Source organism: Asterias amurensis, chromosome 3 (genome assembly GCF_032118995.1).
Source record: "Asterias amurensis chromosome 3, ASM3211899v1".
In the NCBI taxonomy this organism is placed as follows: domain Eukaryota; kingdom Metazoa; phylum Echinodermata; class Asteroidea; order Forcipulatida; family Asteriidae; genus Asterias; species Asterias amurensis.
In genome coordinates, this window is record NC_092650.1 from 25,350,076 (window position 1) to 25,367,910 (window position 17,835).

General features: G+C 38.1%; 1 protein-coding gene across 1 annotated transcript in view; it reads left to right on the forward strand.

Annotated features, from left to right (window-relative positions):
• Window positions 1–17,835, forward strand: part of LOC139935459 (uncharacterized) — a 93,686-nt gene that overhangs the window by 40,467 nt on the left and 35,384 nt on the right. The gene's annotated exons all lie outside the window — the stretch shown is intronic.

The window sequence follows — 17,835 nt, forward strand, 5'->3', positions numbered from 1 at the left end:
ATCGAGTACTACTCGCTGCGATCTGGCTCCTCCCTGGAGAGTATGTTATGGTGACCAGGCCTTTTCACACACATAGGACCAGGGCCAAACTTCGTAGAGCTGCTTAGCACAAACATTTGCTAAACATGAAACTTTTCCCTTGATAAAAACAGTATGATAACCAAATTTCAACGAAATTTTCAGGGTAAGCAAACAACAGCTAAATACCAGTAACAAGCAATATGCAACAAATAGAAATTTTGTTTGGCAATCCTTTTTTTATCAAGGAAGAAATTTCATGCTAAGTAAATTTTTGTGCTTAGCAGCTCTATGAAATTTGGTTCTGTTCTCTGGAAAAAAAATACTCAATATGCGGAACATTGTTTCTAAAAAAACTTTCAGAAAACAGAATTGGAGCCACTTCTCCTTATAACACGAGCATACTGTGTATACTCTTAGCAATGATTATCCACAATGTCTCATCACTGTGCATCTTGGTTGCATCTTGGTTGCATCTTGGTTTAGCGCCATGAGTAATGTATTTTAGAATGTGCGCTTTATAACTCTATTGTTAATGTCATTGGTCATGGCTCCTCTTACCACGTAGTATATACAACCCACAGCACCACAAACTAATCGGGGTACCTCGGGCAACGATTTCTTTGGTGAAAGCAGTTCCAGAAATTGCTCTCTAAATGTAAAAGAGTATTAAACACCAATCTTGATATTTCGAGTTGTCCCTCATATGGCTCCTTAAAAAGAGTGGTGGTTATTTCATTCTTTTAGAGGGGTTTCACTCCAGGACAGAGTGGAAAATCACTCAAAAAGATGCAAACTTCAATCTAAAAGGGTGGAAGACCACTCGAAAAAGATTTGTCCCTCATATGGCTCTTCAAAGAGTGTCTTTTAACTCCTTTTGCATTTAGAGAGTGGGCCCTGTTGAAGTTGAGCCACAACAGGGGGGTTGAATATTCCCCCTTCCCACAAAGTAATGGTCTAGTTACCCTTTAAATGACAACAACCTCCTTCCCTTCAGTGCAATCAATCGCATAAGAACCCTGGTTGAACATATCTAGACCAAGACACCCAGTCATTTGTAAGATATGGCCAACTTTGATGGAGTGCCAATTTTCCGATGTCAACAATAATTACACTTTTGGGCTCTTCTGCTGCTCAAAAGACGGATGTATTTGAACACCGGAGCTGAACAATTGGTAAAAGGATTGACAAATACTTGGACGCAAAAAAGAGGAGAGGAGGAAAGGCTACTTTGATGTGGGCCAATTTGAGCAGATTGTGTTTTCCCACCTAAAAATGTGGGCAAACTCTTGCTTATAGAGTGTTATGGATTACTGGCTGAGTAGATCTTGACAGATTTCTCAGTGCCACAAAGAATTTCAACATACAATGCAGAAATGCTGTTTTTCAGTTCCAGCTAGAGAGAGAGCCGGGTGCCCTGAGTGTTGGAGGGAATTGTTTATGTTGACTATGATTGTGACAAGAAGGAATAAAGAAAGTTGTCAACATCATGAATGTAGTGGGAAGAATGTACACTCTATGATTTTGGGGAGGTTGGTGCTGCAGTGAGCAGAATGACATTGTTGACGTATGGTTACAATACTATGGGAATGAGGGGGGGGGGGGGATATTTGTGATCGCCACAAAAGAAACCAATGACTTGTGTATCTGATAAATTAACCGCTTCAAATAATGTGATACCTTGATTGGCATCCGCTGATAATTTGAAGTTGATTTTAAGGGGGCTCATCAGCGTTAGGTGAATTAGGAAGTGATTGAATGTAATTTATTTCTCGCTTATGGATTTTGTTTGGGGGGGGGGGGGGGGTAGCAGAGAGAGAGAGAGAGAGAGTGGGTTGGGGGGGGGGGAGCAATTCCCAGTGGTACGTATACCAACCAGTGGTCTGTAACAGATGGAGTGCCAATGAATACAGTATTGTTCAATCCCTGTACACCCAGAAGTCATCAGCTGTCATAATCGGAAAAGTCAATGTTTGATTTCGACAGATGCCTACTATGACAGACCTCACCCCCCCCCCCCCCCCAAATAAAAAAAAAACTGTTTCCAAATGTGCAAAGCAGTAATTATACCAAATGAATGCCCTCAGCGTCTAGTATTTAACCCATGAGCGACCCACAACATTCTCTCTTGGTACACCGGTCATTGGCCTATACTACCCAACCAAACTACCATCACCCCCCCCCCCCCAACAAAGATCAAAATTCCCGTGTGTGTCTAGCTATTTATATTTTAACAACCCCCAAAAATGTAAAAGCTGCTGACAACTTGGTTGAACTCCACACATAAAAAGAGGCTTTCAATCAGTGGAAAATGATGGATGTTAGTATTTGATACACGGCATTTAATACTGTTACCAGATTGTGCTATTGAAAGGTCAATGTCCTCCTTGGAGTTTTGTCACCTATCAGGGCCCAATTTCAAATAGCTGCTGAGCACAACAAATTGCTTAGCGAGAATTTTCCTGCTTGATCAAAACAGGATTATCAACCAAGTTTCCATTTGTTGCATACTGCTTGTCACTGGTATTCAGCTGTGGTTTGATTATCTTGAAAATCACGTGGAAATTTGGTTGATCATCCTGTTTTTATCAAGGCAGAAATTTCATGCTAAGCAAATGTGTGTGCTTAGCAGCTCTATGAAATTGGGCACAGATGAAGTTGTTTGATTGCGTTTAGGCGTTTCATTGACAAAGATGAACTGGCTGTGTAAACTCTGTAATGGTTATTCCTGATCATAAAAAGAAATTGTTTGGTTAAAATGATGTATGGTAACCCGTGGCAGTCTGTAGGGAGTTGCTGGTGTTACAGACACCACAGCGTGCCAGACTAAAATTAATTGCGGTATTAGTGTAAATGCAAAGACTCATGGTTTGACTTCGTGAACTTTTATGCCAATTGAGGTCAATCACCAAACATATTTCTTTTGAAAGAAATTGCAAAATGACTTTACCAAATTCACCGCACACAGTAAACTAATAATTGCCTTTACAAATGTATTAAATTCCGGTCTCTGGAGAACGATCTCAAGAGAAAGATTATTTTCTACAGATCACCTTCATGAGTAAAAGAAAACATAATCGTACAAGAGTAACCAAAACACATGAGATCCCTCGAACAGGGATGGATTGAAATTTAATTGGAGATAAACGGCTATTGGTTTCCCAAAAGGTATTTAGTTATTTTCCAATCATTTTGGGAGAATTATTATTTGATTTAAAAGCTGGCTTCTTATCCTGTGCCTTTGTACAGTGACCCTTGTATGATACAGTACCAAAACAACTGAGCATGCAAGGTAATCTTTCCAAAAAAAATAATCAATTTTATTTTATTTTAAATATGATTAGTTGGAAGGTCAGTAAACCCAAGTGCACCACTCCAACTTGTTTTGATGGTCAAATATATGCAAAACTTCTCTTGCAAAAAAAATATGTTATTTAAATTATACTTATTTGGTCCCAGTATGCTTGAGGGCCGTATCGAGCCCCACATCACATTACATTAATAAATCGCTTTGTTTTATGTATCCCTTTCTCGACTGCACATTCCGCTCTCGTCTTATTAGCCGAAAGGCTTGGGGTGAAATCAATTTTAATCTACAGTCCATGAGCGTGAGGCTAAAGGGGTTTGGAATAGTTAGCGGGGATGGGAATCGGCGGAAAGGCCTCTCAGCTACCACCCCCCCCCCGAACGACAGACGTTCCATACAAATTTATAAAGGCAGGGAATCTTTCTCGGTTTGAGATTGTCTTTATTGGGTAAAAACAACAAAATGTTAGATTTCAGAAAGTGTTAAAAAAAAAAAGGAGTGGGCGGTGAAAGTGAAATGCGGTTGATGATTTGTATGGAGCTATCATGACTTATTTTGAGGGATATTATTTACAGGGGTAGATGTTGAAGTTTACATTTTTTTTAAGCTGTTATATTATGTGTTCACTGCAATGACTTCAGATTTTATTGGATGTGAATTAAAGGTGCTTGGCATTGACAATAGTGAAAAATTACTGTGGTGCTCGAGTTAGTTTTTTTTTAGGGTGGGGGGGGGGGGGGGGGGTCCACAAGATTGCAGGACTTGTAGCTCAAAATGTTTATTGAACCAGGATTTTATGTACATGACAATCCAAACGAGAAAGCAGTTTATTTCTAAACAGAAGAGAAGATTTATCTCTTATGTATTTTTGGGTGATACTAAGACGGATTGAAAAGAATATATTTGTGAGACTCGAACTCAACATTTGCATGTCCATGTCATTCTTTTGGGATAAAGATGTTAAAATGGAAAAACAAACCAAGACCAACGGACTTGTCCTGTGTTGTGTTTTGACTGGAATTTTACAATGTTAGTTTGATAGCAATCCCTGTGAAATGTAGTCATACTTGAGACAACTTTATGTAAAAAAAAAGGGGGGGGGAGCAACAGCTGACTTCGGTTGTTACATTGCTGAAAACTGTGCATAGTTTTTCAATATTTTCTCCTGACTCACATTACAGTTAACGTCAACCTATTTCTAGAGCTACCAACTCTTAGTCTGCTGAATGTTCTCTGAAATTATAATAATCATGGCCCAATTTCATAGTACTGCTTAAGCAGCAAATATTGCTTAGGTTGTTTCTGCTAAGCAACTCAAGCGGGATGTCACAAATGGCCACTTGGAATGGCAAGCATATTTTGTATTCTGCTGAGTATGTGTATAAAGTATAGCTCTATGACTTTGTGCCCATGGCCCAATTTCATAGAGTTGCCTAAGCACAACAAGCAGCTAAGCACAACAAAAGTATGCTTACCAAAATAAAAATTTCCAGCTAAAATACCACGTCACTTGCACAATCTGTGACAGGTATCCTGCCTATTGATGCTAAGCAGAAAGTTGTTAGGCATCAAATCCTGCTTAAGCAGCTCTATGAAATTGGGCCCAGGTCTTGTTCTGATAAACAAATGTTGAAATAGTTTGTTATTTTTGTTTGATCACACACACAACAACATGAACACTGTTATTATTTGGTCACTTCTAAAAATCCTTTTACATGTTTGTTATTTTATGTTTGATCATACACAACAACATGAACACTGTCTCTAATTATTGGTTACGCCAATCCTGTGTCATACCTTTAATATATCATTGATCTATTTTTGCGCTACGCTATGAGTATATTGTTTCTGTAAATCCATAACGTCAGAGGGTCACCAAAAGGTGGAAAGACGTCACACGCTACAGCCATCTTGGTCATGTTCCCTATGTAGAAGTGTTGATTACCATATAAACATAAACAGGGCCAGGCTGTTTTTGTTTTATCCACAACCTCATTCTGGTCGTGTGTGCTAAGAATCTGGCAAGGGTTTGATCGTAATTGTAGACAATATTCTTCAGCCAAATAAAACGATATCTGTTCTGATAAACACAAAAGGAAGGAGAATCAAAGGTATTGCCTGTAGAGGAGTGGAAGCACTCCTCACATAAGACACAGTTTATAATATGTTTTGAACTTAACAGTATTTCGGTTGTATTTTTGGATCATTAAGTCTGAAAAGATAATTGGGAATTTACATTTGGAAGGTCAAACTTCTTGAAATTAATGGAAGCTTGCCTTACTCTAGTTATCAACATTCTATACAGCTGTTGAGCAGGTATAGTCGCAAGGATAACATGACTTTAATAAAGTACTGGTTAAAGGCAGTGGACACTATTGGTATTTACTCAAAATAACTATTAGCATAAAACCTTTCTTGGTGACGAGTAATGGCGAGAGGTTGATGGTATAAAACATTGTGAGAAACGGCTCCCTCTGAAGTGCCATAGATTTCGAGAAAGAAGTAATTTTCCACGAATTTGATTTCGTGACCTCAGATTTAGAACTTGAGGTCTCGAAATCAACCATCTAAACGCACACAACTTCTTGTGACAAGGGTGTTTTTTTCTTTCATTGTTATCTCGATGACCGATTAAGCTCAAATTTTCACAGGTTAGTTATTTTGTGCATATGTTGAGATACACCAACTGTGAAGGCTAGTCTTTGACAATTACCAATAGTGTCCACTGCCTTTAAGCAGAAAAATATGGCTAAACAGTTTGCTACTACCAATAATGAGAAGGCCTTGATATCACGGTAAATATTTACTTCTTTGTGTCCAAAATGTAGAGCCGCCTCTAGCCCCAACCCCTACACCTGTTCTTAGATGATATCAACAACCGTTTTTCTTTGTAGGTCCGATTAAAAGCATCCTTTATAAATCATCCGAAATGTTGTTCCTTTCGCTCGCCATCAAATCAAGTTGCAATTATTGAGAAACAAGAATTCTTTTTGTTTTCTTCCTTCTTCTTCTTCTTTTCCCCTGTAGCTCTTCTCGTAACTTGAAGATATTCCTTTCATGTCCCGGAGTACTTCAAGCATTTTCCCCAAAAAATTCCCATGCATGTGCCCTGCATTATAACTGTATCATAGTCTGAAACTAAATCCCGATCTGTCCTCTACAACATGTCCCTAGGGCTGCTGTTAAATATTCATATTTTTTCTCTCTCCGTAGGTATTGAGTATTGGCCATTAAATACCTGTTTATATTTCATGGCAGACAGTTACAGAGATCTTTTGGGCCCAGCATAATATATCACTATATAGATTAATTGAGGATGGAGTGGTCACGCGGGCCAGTGCTGCCCGGCTCAAGTTGCTATCCTACCCACCCACCACCCGAAACGAAGGATCCATGTTTTAAATTAACCTCAGCTTGATCAGTTTATAATTCAAAACTGATCTAATATACTCTTTCCCATTCAGTTCCCAAGTACTTTATTAAATAGTGTGATACGACATCATACATCATAAACAGGGCCTGGGGTGAAGCCAGCTATATACAGTATCAGGTGCCGTATACAACATGTGCACACCGCGTGTGAACCCTATTACACTTTCCGGAGCTACATCATATCATGGTTTGGGGAAGGCTGAGTTTTAGAGATGATGTGAACTTTGTTTACAATAAGTGTGACCTTGTACATTCTTCCCGTACTCTGGCAGGCACAATACTACACATCAGGTTCTATGGGAAAGCTGACATTTTGTGTCATAATTATATTCCACACAAATCAAAGAATTATGAAAGTAAAAGCCTGACAAGTTTTGAGATGTGCCCCCTTTCATCATATCAAAAGTTGATAAGAATTAGACAGTGCAATTTCCATAAAATATAAGATTTTATGATTTCTTCCAATGTGTACAAATCCTGCCTGCAGAAAGTCCAGGCTCTGTGTCTCTTTTGTAAACATATTATGTCACAGGTCACATCGTCTATTTAGTTGCCTTTTGGTCAAACAAAAACACTTGATGCTGATTGTTTTTTTTAGATTCTACTTTTGTGTGAGGTAGATCTGACTCACACAGACATAAAACAAAGCAACATTGACAAATATGTTAACGACACTTGACTCTATTGGCAATTGTCAAAGACCAGTCTTCTCACTTGGTGTATCTCAACATATGCATAAAAATAACCTTGTGAAAATTTAAGCTCAATTGGTTGTCAAAGTTGCGAGATAATAATGAAAGAAAAAACACCCTTGTCACACAAGACCTCTAAATATGAGGTCTAGAAATCAAATTCGTGGAAAACTACGTCAATTCAGAGGGAGCCGTTTCTCGCAATGTTTTTTTTTTTACTATCAACCTCTCCCCATTACTCGTACTCAAATAAGGTTTTATGCTAATAATTATTTTGAGTAATGACCAATAGTGTCCTCTTCCTTTATAACAAATAATACTTCTCCAACAACGTTGAACAGAAAATCTTTCTTTGGAGTGACACAAGGTAATTAGTTTCTTGAAATAATAGTTGTTCGGCAGTGATTGGATCAAAACAACCGAACATCCATTTGTCCACTAAACAAAATGTATACACTGTGCACATTAGTTTCTTTGCACAACACATTTGAGTAACTTGTGCATGTTAGTTTTAGCACAAAACAGCCCAGAGGCAGTGCAGTTGCATGACCGACTACACAACAAAAAATCAAATTAAACCCCAGGAATCACTCAAACTTCAATGAACATTTCTTTACCTTCTTTTACCTTAATAAGAACGCTTTGGAATGCAGTGACATTTTCACTCAAAATATGCCCAGAACGAAGGTTATAGGTTGTCATTCGAGCAACTTTGTTTATTTTTTATTTACCACCCCCTCGGGGGTTTGGAGGGGGGGGGGGGGGGTTGTGAATTCTGTGTGGTGCATTTCTGAAATGAAAAGTGGTGCATCGCATGGCCTTGGTGTTGGCAAGGTATGACTACTGATACAACAGGTTTATTGGATAATAAATGTCTACCTTGATGACACGTCCCGTGTATAGTTTATGAATTTCCATCAGCTGAGGATCAACCTCTTAGTGTTGATGTTACACCTGGCCTTATTGACACTGACTGACTGCAACTGGGCCCAATTTCATAAAGCCAGTAAGCATCTAAAACTTGCTTAGCACTGATCTTGCCTAACATAAACCTTTTGCTTGCCGCAATTCCGTAAATGTTACATTGCATTGTGATCCACTCGTTTTTTGTGCTAAGAAAATTGCTAAGCAAAGAAACTTGCTAAGTAGTGTTTTTTGGCTTAACAGTTTCTATAATAATACTAATAAGACATTTTTGTAAAGCGCCTAATGCAAAAAGCCTCTAAGCGCATAAGGAGAACAACAAAATAAACAAAGAGAGAAAGATACAATATACAAATGAGCAAAAAAAAAAAAAAAAACCAGCTCTAAACAAATGAGTTTTCAACAGGAACTTAAAACATTGTAAAGAATTAGCTTGGCGAATATGCACTGAAAGACTATTCCAAAGAAACTGTAAGCCTTAATGTTGCCTCTAAGGCCCGGTTTCATGAATAAGTTAAAATGGTAGAACAACATGATATGCTGAGTAATATTTTGAAGGGAACCTGTCACAGCCACTGTCGAACTTTTGCTAGAAAGTAATATGTGCTTCAATGCCAAGAAAATTCCTGTGCTAAACATGAGATTGGGCCCATAGGTGATGAGCACACAGAATTGGGTTGCCAACTAAATTGCCCTGTTCCTATTTGCTTAAAAGTGTTTTCCGCTTAACGGCTTTGATGAAATTGGACCCAGGTTACAGAAACACATCATGATGCTATATCGATTTTAATGTGAATTTGTTTGTGTTGATTGAGTTACCTTGTAAAGGTGTCGCTCCGTTTGTTAAAGTTTGTGCGACCAATCATAATATTTGTAGTTATAGTTACTACTACTGTACATGCCATTTTTTAAAGTAAGACTTCAAGCAAAGCTATATTTCATGGAGCAGTGAAACACAGAAAACATTGCTAAGGTAAGTGCCCCCAATGCCCTCATTTGCCCCAGTTGGTGAATTGCCTTCATGCCCCTAGAAATGTTCGAGTAAAAACTTGACTTCCCTTCTTGGATATTATGCCCATTACAAAAGACAGATGCCATGCTCCTACAAAAACTGCATTTTTGTCCTAAGTAAAAACGGGCGATGACGTGACATGGTTTGTACATTGTGAAGAGAATTTTCAAATAAAGGCAGTGGACACTATAACTTAAAATAATGTTAAGCATAAAACCTTACTTGGTAACAAGCAACGGAGAGCTGTTGATAGTATAAAACATTGTGAGAAACGACTCCCTCTGAAGTAACGAAGTTTTCGAGAAAGAGGTAATTTCTCACTCAAATAATGAAAGACTTAAAGCTGAAGCCATTTATTATGTGAAAGCACACAAAGTAATGCTTGCAAATTCGATGACCAATTGAACCAAATTTTCACAGGTTTGTTATTTTGTACATAATGTTAAGATACACCAAGTATGAAGACTGGTCTTTGACAATTACCAAACGTGTCCAGTGTCTTTAATGCTTTCATGATAAAATAGTTACAGACGTTGTGTACCTACGTCATGGATCAGCCAAGCTTGTAGTACCACGTGGTGAATCACAGCGTCATATGAACAGCATACTGCTTGACGAGTATAGTGTAGGATATCATTACCTGCAATTATTTGAACAACAAATTTGTCATTGATTCCGCGAAAAAACTGTTCTTCCCTGAAGGTTTGTTTGTTTTGTTCTTTAGTATTCTAAGTTTGAGTATTGTATTGTATTTTTTTTTTTAAATGCACACGGAAATGCAAAAGGCGGGCTCCAATTCATTTTTGTTTTATCATCACCAATGTTTTCGATTTTTAGACACGTTTTTGCCATTAGTACAGTTATATAAGACACAGTAGCTATTTGGGAAATGTTGAAACGGGAGAAATACTGGAAAATTGAAATGTTGCAGTTTTTAATTTTGTTTTGCTCTAAGAGCAATTTTTTTTAATTTGTATTTATTTATATAAATGTTTGTATAGCTGATGGGCAACTCTGAAAAACAGTGTTTCACTGAGAGGTCTCCCCAGCGTACAGACAATAAAATGAGAGTAGGTCGGGCTTAATACCCGAACACCTAATAAATAAAAAAATAAATAAATAAATAAATAAATAAATAAATAAATAAATAGCCTCTTGTATCCTTATTGTATTGATCTAACAGTACATTGTGTTAATGTTCCTTTGTAGGTGTTTGTTCTTTGTTTTCACTGGGATGAATAGACGGAGTCTTGGAGCTCCACTCAAAAGAAAGAAAAAATGACATTTTTATAACTGGCTTTTCAATATTTTATGTAATGTTTTACTAGACCGTGCACGCTGGACTAGTATTAAGTGCGAGCTGTGTTTGTTAACTGCTAAATTCCTTTTCTTTATACCCATCACACCATCAGAAATAACGTTTTTGGGGGCTGTAATTATCCCTCTGTTTTTGTTTTCCACTCGTGTATCCCGTGTTTATTTCTCGATGACAGGTACATGTAAATGTATATAGGTCACCCCCTTCTAGCAGTAACGTCACGGTGTGCATACATTCATACTTGTTGCCCTGCATTTACAGGGGGCTGTGTTTTGTGTATTTTTTGCGCTTCCGTTTCTGCTTTTCCCGCTCAGATTCTTCGGTGGTCGAACGTCGACGAGTGTCGTGGAGTGTTTGGTCGCAAGTTTCCCTCATGTGCTTTAGTTTGCCATTGATGTGTGTGTGTTCAGAGAATCCATTGAGTGTTGATTTAGGTTGGATAATAATACGTGGTTGGATAACTTGAAGAGACGTCCATCGATGGGAAACAAACCACCACAGTTCAAATAATTTCACATAAGTATTCAAAAGCTCACCCGACTGAGGAGTTAATAACAACAGCAATCCTTCTGAGAAATGAGTCCACTTAGGAGGCATCTTAGTCTCTGTCAAAATAGTAATCGAATATTGAGAATATTGACCCTGTTAAGGTTCATTTTAAAATAATAACATTATTGCAACTGATTTGAAAGGTAGGATACATCGCTTAAAGCCATTGGACACTTTCGGTAAACAATATTGTCCAAAGCCCACACTTGGTGTTTCACAACTTATATATAAAATAACAAACATGTGAAAATTAAAGGAACACGTTGCCTTGGATCGGTCGAGTTGGCCTTTGAAAAGCGTTTGTAACTGTTTTTTATAAAATGCGTATGGGAAGAGAGATGATGTAAAAGTAGAATCGACTAACACGGTCGGCCATTTATGGGAGTCAAAATTTCGTCCGATCCAAGGCAACGTGTTCCTTTAAGGCTCGATCGGTCACCGGAGTCGGGAGAAAATAACGCGAAAACCCACCCTTGTTTCCGCACGTTTCGCCGTGTCATGACTAATGTTAGCGCGAACCTAAATTTGGTGTTGTGTTTCAGTAGGGCTTACCTTCATATTGACTAGTTGCATATTTTACCTATTTTCATTTAACAATATTGAGTGAAACTTCGTTTAGTTTTTATTTCAATACATATTAAAACAAACAAAAACATTACTAAACGAACCTATTCTTCAAAACAACACAAAAAGAAACATAAATTCAAATTAAAAACATAATGCAAATTTTTTTTTCACACCTAGTGTTTTCTGACAACGCGACGACTAAATTGCACCACAGAACCTGAACGAATCTGCATGCATGTGACTCCTCAATAGAAAAAAATTAGAAAACGAAATGAAAAATCAATGTCACACCTTCCTTCGATTAAAAAAAGAAAAAGAAAAAAAGAAATATACTCTGATTGTCCCAAGATTCATAGTGCTCCTACCCCCGTCACTAAAGGCCTCCAATTCCCCTCCTCAAGGACATGTCCATTTCAGGAAATGCCATCAGAATTTAATTTTATGACAGTCATAATGTTTGAAAGGTGCTTCTCTTGTTGATGTACACGGCAGTTAAGTGGGGGAATTCAGGCTGTTGAGGGCAGACCCCCAGGCCACCGTTTAAAGTGACCATCGTTGCGTCAAACGGACACTGAAGAAGAAAAATGTATCCGCTGTGACCAACATTTTGCTTAACGAATTTAGTTGCAGTGATGACACCAGACACTTTTACTTTAATATATTATGCCAAGTTAACTGTTTCTCCATGCTAAGCAGAACTGTATGTGGTTTTGGAGGGGATGTTAACTGAACTAAAAGCTGTTTACTTTAAAGGCAGTGGACACTATCGGTAATTACTCAAAATAATTGTTATAAAAACTTACCTGGTAATAAGCAATGGAGAGCTGTTGATTGTGTAAACCAGTGTGAGAAACAGCTCCCTCCGAAGATAGTTTTCGAGAAAGATGTAATTGTCCACTAAAATAATTGAATTTGATTTCGAGACCTCAAAATTTGATTTCGAGACCTCAAAATTAGATTTTGAGGTCCCAAAATAAAGCATCTGAGGCACAACACTTCGTGTGACAAAGTTATTTTTCTTCCATTATTATCGCATAACTTCGACGACCAACTTTCACAGGTTTGTTATTTTGTGCATAAAGTGGGAAAACTGGTCCTAATTACCAATAGTGTCCAGAGAGTTTTTTTTTTTATTAAACAAAAATGTTGGGTGTGATCCCTGGCAATACATGTAGATCACAGCAGCTTGTATGTCTTCTGTGACCCCAAACAAAGTTATTGACCAACATGGGGCCCACCAACATAGTTCCGTTGGTAGAGCGCAGGGTCCTTGGTTCAAATCCCGCACCTGTCAATTATTTTTGCAACAAAACCTGAATAATTAGATATTATTTCAACACCCTATGATTCTATCTTGGGTTTTGTCAATTATTTTTGCAACAAAACCTGAATAATTATATGTTATTTTAACACCCTATGATTCTCTCTTGGGTTTCTGAAGTGGCATCCTACCATAGTGTCAACTTTAACAGCCTAGTTCTTTTTTAGTGATCTTCTCGCTGTGTTTTATCTCGATAAATTCAAATCAACTCAAATCATAGAAGTTGTTATGTAGTATTTGTGGCTTGATAGGTTCGGTCCTTCTTATTTTCGTTAACTTTTCACTGACAAAAAAAAAGCAGACTTGATTAATATTTACATCCTTTTCCTGTGCTCCTGCGCAATAAAACACAAATCTCATGGCCAATCTGATTAGTGTGTGCCCTTGGTTGTCAAAATCCAGTGCCATATATGCCCCCCATTTGAAGTGCTGTTTGTCATTTACCATTATTCTCTCCAATTGAACAATTTACACTAAAAGCAAATTCCGTTTGTTGATCCACCTTGAGAAAGCCAGATAAGAGACAGAGTAAAATTCCACTGGGGGTCCCGTTGATACCATGACAAATTGTTTCCCAATCTTTCTCTACGCCTTCTTGGAGTAATTGGGAAGCACATTGTTGTCAAAAAGGCTGAGATGGGGTCTCTGAATTGGATAATAGATGGCCCTAAAATGGACAGTTTTTCACACCTCTGATCTGCCCCACGAGGCTCCCTTAATATAGAAGCCAGAGGCCTTCTTAGATCCAGACCTTCAGAGAGATGTTTTATCATTCATTTTTGGCAGAGAACAGTCAATGCAATCTTCTTGTTTGTCAGGATGCATAAATTTAATCACTTTAAAATGTCATTGAAATAGTGGTCTCATTTCTGAATCGGCTTGTTGTTGTGGTAGGACTGTATTTTTGATCTTAAACCATTCACATCAATTAATATAGCTTTCAAACACGTGACACATCAACCTTTACCATAAAAAAAGATCAAGTAATGAGTCAATGAAATGCAATGCTCTTATGCAACACAGTGGAATCGGTGGTAGTACTTTAAACTAGTGTTTAAGTTTCTGTGCATGTTTGGCGGTAGTCATGTCAACATATCACATCACTTTTGCTTGCTCTCTGCAAAGTTCAAATACACATTTTTAAAATGTCCTCACAGAAGTTCCCGTTTCAAGCACAACATTGCTGTGCCCCTTCGATAAATAAATTTGGAGTCTTTACAGTTTCGCAGTCACCCATTTATAACTTGACACTCCGCATTGTACTTTTTGTACTGGACTAAAACAATTCTTGTAAAAAGTTGAATCGACCCATAATTTGATTAAATTTTTTAAAGTTCTGTTGACCGTTGGGTTTTGCTGGAAGCTAGAGGATTTGATAACTCTGATGATGTGTTCAAGGACCTTTAAGTGAATTCAATTCAATTCAGTGCAATTTATAAACATGAAATTCCGCATCGCAAACAATCCTTTGAAACTATAGAAGAGTGCAGTTGCCACAGAAGAAAATAGAACATTTTTAAGAAACGATCTGGATAAATTGAGTGAATTATTTAGTGTGGAGATTATCGGATCATCTCGAAACGAGAAGGGTTCTGAAACGATTGTGATCCAGTGTATGTTCAGGTAATGGTAACAATTATTCAAATAATCTTCCTTGATTTGGTTATTGACCTTTTGAGAAAATAAAAAAGATGCTTTAAATAAAGTTAAACGAAATTGTTTTTCCTTGAGGGCATCTTGCCCAAGGATAAAATATATGAATTATTTTCAATTTAAATCTTTATTTTTATTACAAATTCAACTGGGCAAGCATCAATAACAGGATAACAAAAAAGGAAATAAGAAGAAATGTTATTTTCTTTTAAAAGATGGAAAAACATGTGTCCTTGCTTTTTATACTCTCATAATTTAAAAGAAAAATTACCTGAAGAGAAAAGTTTGCCTAACCATTTCTTAGCAGAAATAAGCAAGATACCAGTCAGAAATTGTACATGTGTCATGGTAGTTTGGCTGGTTACCCTTATTCTCGTGAGCATATTTGTATTGTGCTTAGCTACTTGGTTGTAAGATATCTCCACTGGAATGGCGGGATCATGGTATGGGGTTCGAACCCTGCCTCATATAAGCGTGCCTGTGGATTGGGATTTATTAACAGGACACATGGTTGGGGGGGGGGGGGGGGTCGGGGGTGTCTGTTTGACTTTCCAGAAGCCTGGACAAATTCAATAAGCGAAGAGGTTAACCATATCAAACAGTTATTTTCTAAATCTACCCAAATAGGTCCGGCTTCATGTTGAAAGGATTTTAACTTGATTCAGTTGTTTGCAAACATTCGCAAACTTTACAAACCATGTTTATTCAGCCAATTTTAATTCGAGCGTTGATTTGTATCGTAAACAGCTCAAGCCCTGCGATCGGTACAATACTTTGTACGAACTAGTTTCAGATATATTAGTCGAGTTCCAGAAAATGTGGAGGGCCACGGGGTCCATGATCAGTCCAAATTAACGCCGAGTGTCGTTAATTGTGAGTAGACTCACGCATCCTGCCACTTTCAGACCCGTCACTTTATCCCAATAATGAAGCCACGACCTCTTTTTCCTTTGTAAAGGATGTAACTCCAGCTAGGTTTTTCCCGTGCAGTTCATAATTCCTCACCCGGGGCCGTGCAGCTGTCCTAATTCACAGAATTTTACTTGCAAAGATCTGCATAACTGTTTACCCGCCCTCCAAAATGTTTTGCTAATCAACTCACGACCCATCTCGTTAAGGTGTTTCACAGCCATTGATTTTTCGATATCTCGACCTCTTGATGCGTGCTCCAATTACGTTGTGGGGGTTTGGGGGTGTTTTCCGGGGCAGAGGCCCTGGTCAAAAGTTAGGGCTTCCCCTTTGCCCCGGGTTCAAAGCAAATTGATCCATAGGCCGTAGTTCTCTTGTTTCGATACGCGGTGTATAATATATATTGTGGAACAATTATAAAACTGAATAAAATATCCGGGGATGCGGTGTGGGGTGTTTTTGTTTCTCAATTGAAAAAAACGGGACAATTTGTAAGTAGAAATAGTTGCTCACACCCCGCAATGTCCGACGGGGGTAATAAGAAACTGCATTTTCTTCTCGATAAAGCCTTGGCCCGTATCGCTCGTACCTATACCCTCCCTCGCAGATAATGTCAGTCCTGGTTTGCTCCTCGGTACTCAAAGCCCCCCCCCCACCCCCGGAAGAAACTCTTGCAGGGATGTATGTAAATTCACAAACCTACATGTTTGTAATTTTGTTCGAGACCCTCATTGCTCCCATTATTTGTCCGAATGTCCTTATTGACCATCTTTTAGGGTGAGTTTACTATAAAGGGGTTTGCCTGAGGAAATATAGATACAGATTAAATGTCTGAACTTTCTACACTCGCTGTGTGCAAAATGGCAATAGAGTGGGAATGATAGACAAAATGCTTGTATCACAGCATTGGAGTTTGAAGGGGGCGCGTCCGTCGATTTCACAAAATTCATCCTAACTGAGGATTAATCTTAATAACTGGGACGAGTTCAGTTCCGTGTTCAAAGACGTTAGGACGCATTGAACCCATCCTAAGTTAGGATAAGTTAATCGTCCCAACTGAAGATAGGAATAATCGTAGCGTTTCGTGTAATCGGCTGCAGGTGGACAGAACCAACCCGTGGGATTGGAACCCCGTTCATGGAAGGGAAACTTTTACCAACTCCGTGACATTTGGCAAAGTGTTTTTTGGAAACAGGGCCCAATTTCATAGAGGCAAGGTATCTTTGCTAATTACCCCCCCCCCCCAAGAAAAAAAAAAAAAATAAAAAAATAAAAAAAATAAAAAAAAATAAAAAAATAAATAAAACAATTAAATCTGAGATTTTTTCCCCAGATTGTGCATGGCCTATCCCAATATTGGGTTATTCTTCCACATGCGTGTGGACATAACCGCTCCATTTTGTTCGCAATATTATTGTTTCAAAAACTTTACCATATTATTTTGAAATGGAATGTTCACATGTTTCATACTTTGTATACCCAACCCACGCTTATGTAGGATTACCAGTGGAACAATTCCAATAACCTAAGGTGTACTTTAAGGCTGTAGTTTATTTTAAAAAATGACCAAGATGATGGCTTGGGGAGAGGCTGCCTTGAAGATGAATGGAGATAAACCTTTCTATGTGGAGTGACAGAGGGATAAATACAAAGTAAGACTCCTTGAAGAAGACGAGAAAAGCTAAAGGGGATAGGTGCAGATAGGGGGGACAGTTCATTTCAAATTATCCCACTTCTAGCCTTCCAAGAAGCCTGGGTGATAGACTTGATTGACACACTGAGTGTAACATCATGGGGCTAGCACTTGAGACCTTCATTACGTTCTGACGCTCCAAAGTGACGTGAATGGGTTCCATTCAGCTTTAGGCCAAAGAGATACGTGCATTTAGGACTGCAGTTTTTGTATCAAATGGTTTTGTTAAAGATAAACATTTGGGCGTGTATAAAGAGATGAAGAATTGAATGATGGCAAGATCAACTTTGCTGTGATTTTTTTAAAGTTAAATAAATATCAATGGGTTCTGAAAGGTAAATACTGGATTAAACTTGCAAATTCAGCTGTTCGCTTCATGTCTGTGTACAAGAAAGACAAATAACACTGCAATTAACTTTTAATGTTTAGAATTAAAGTTA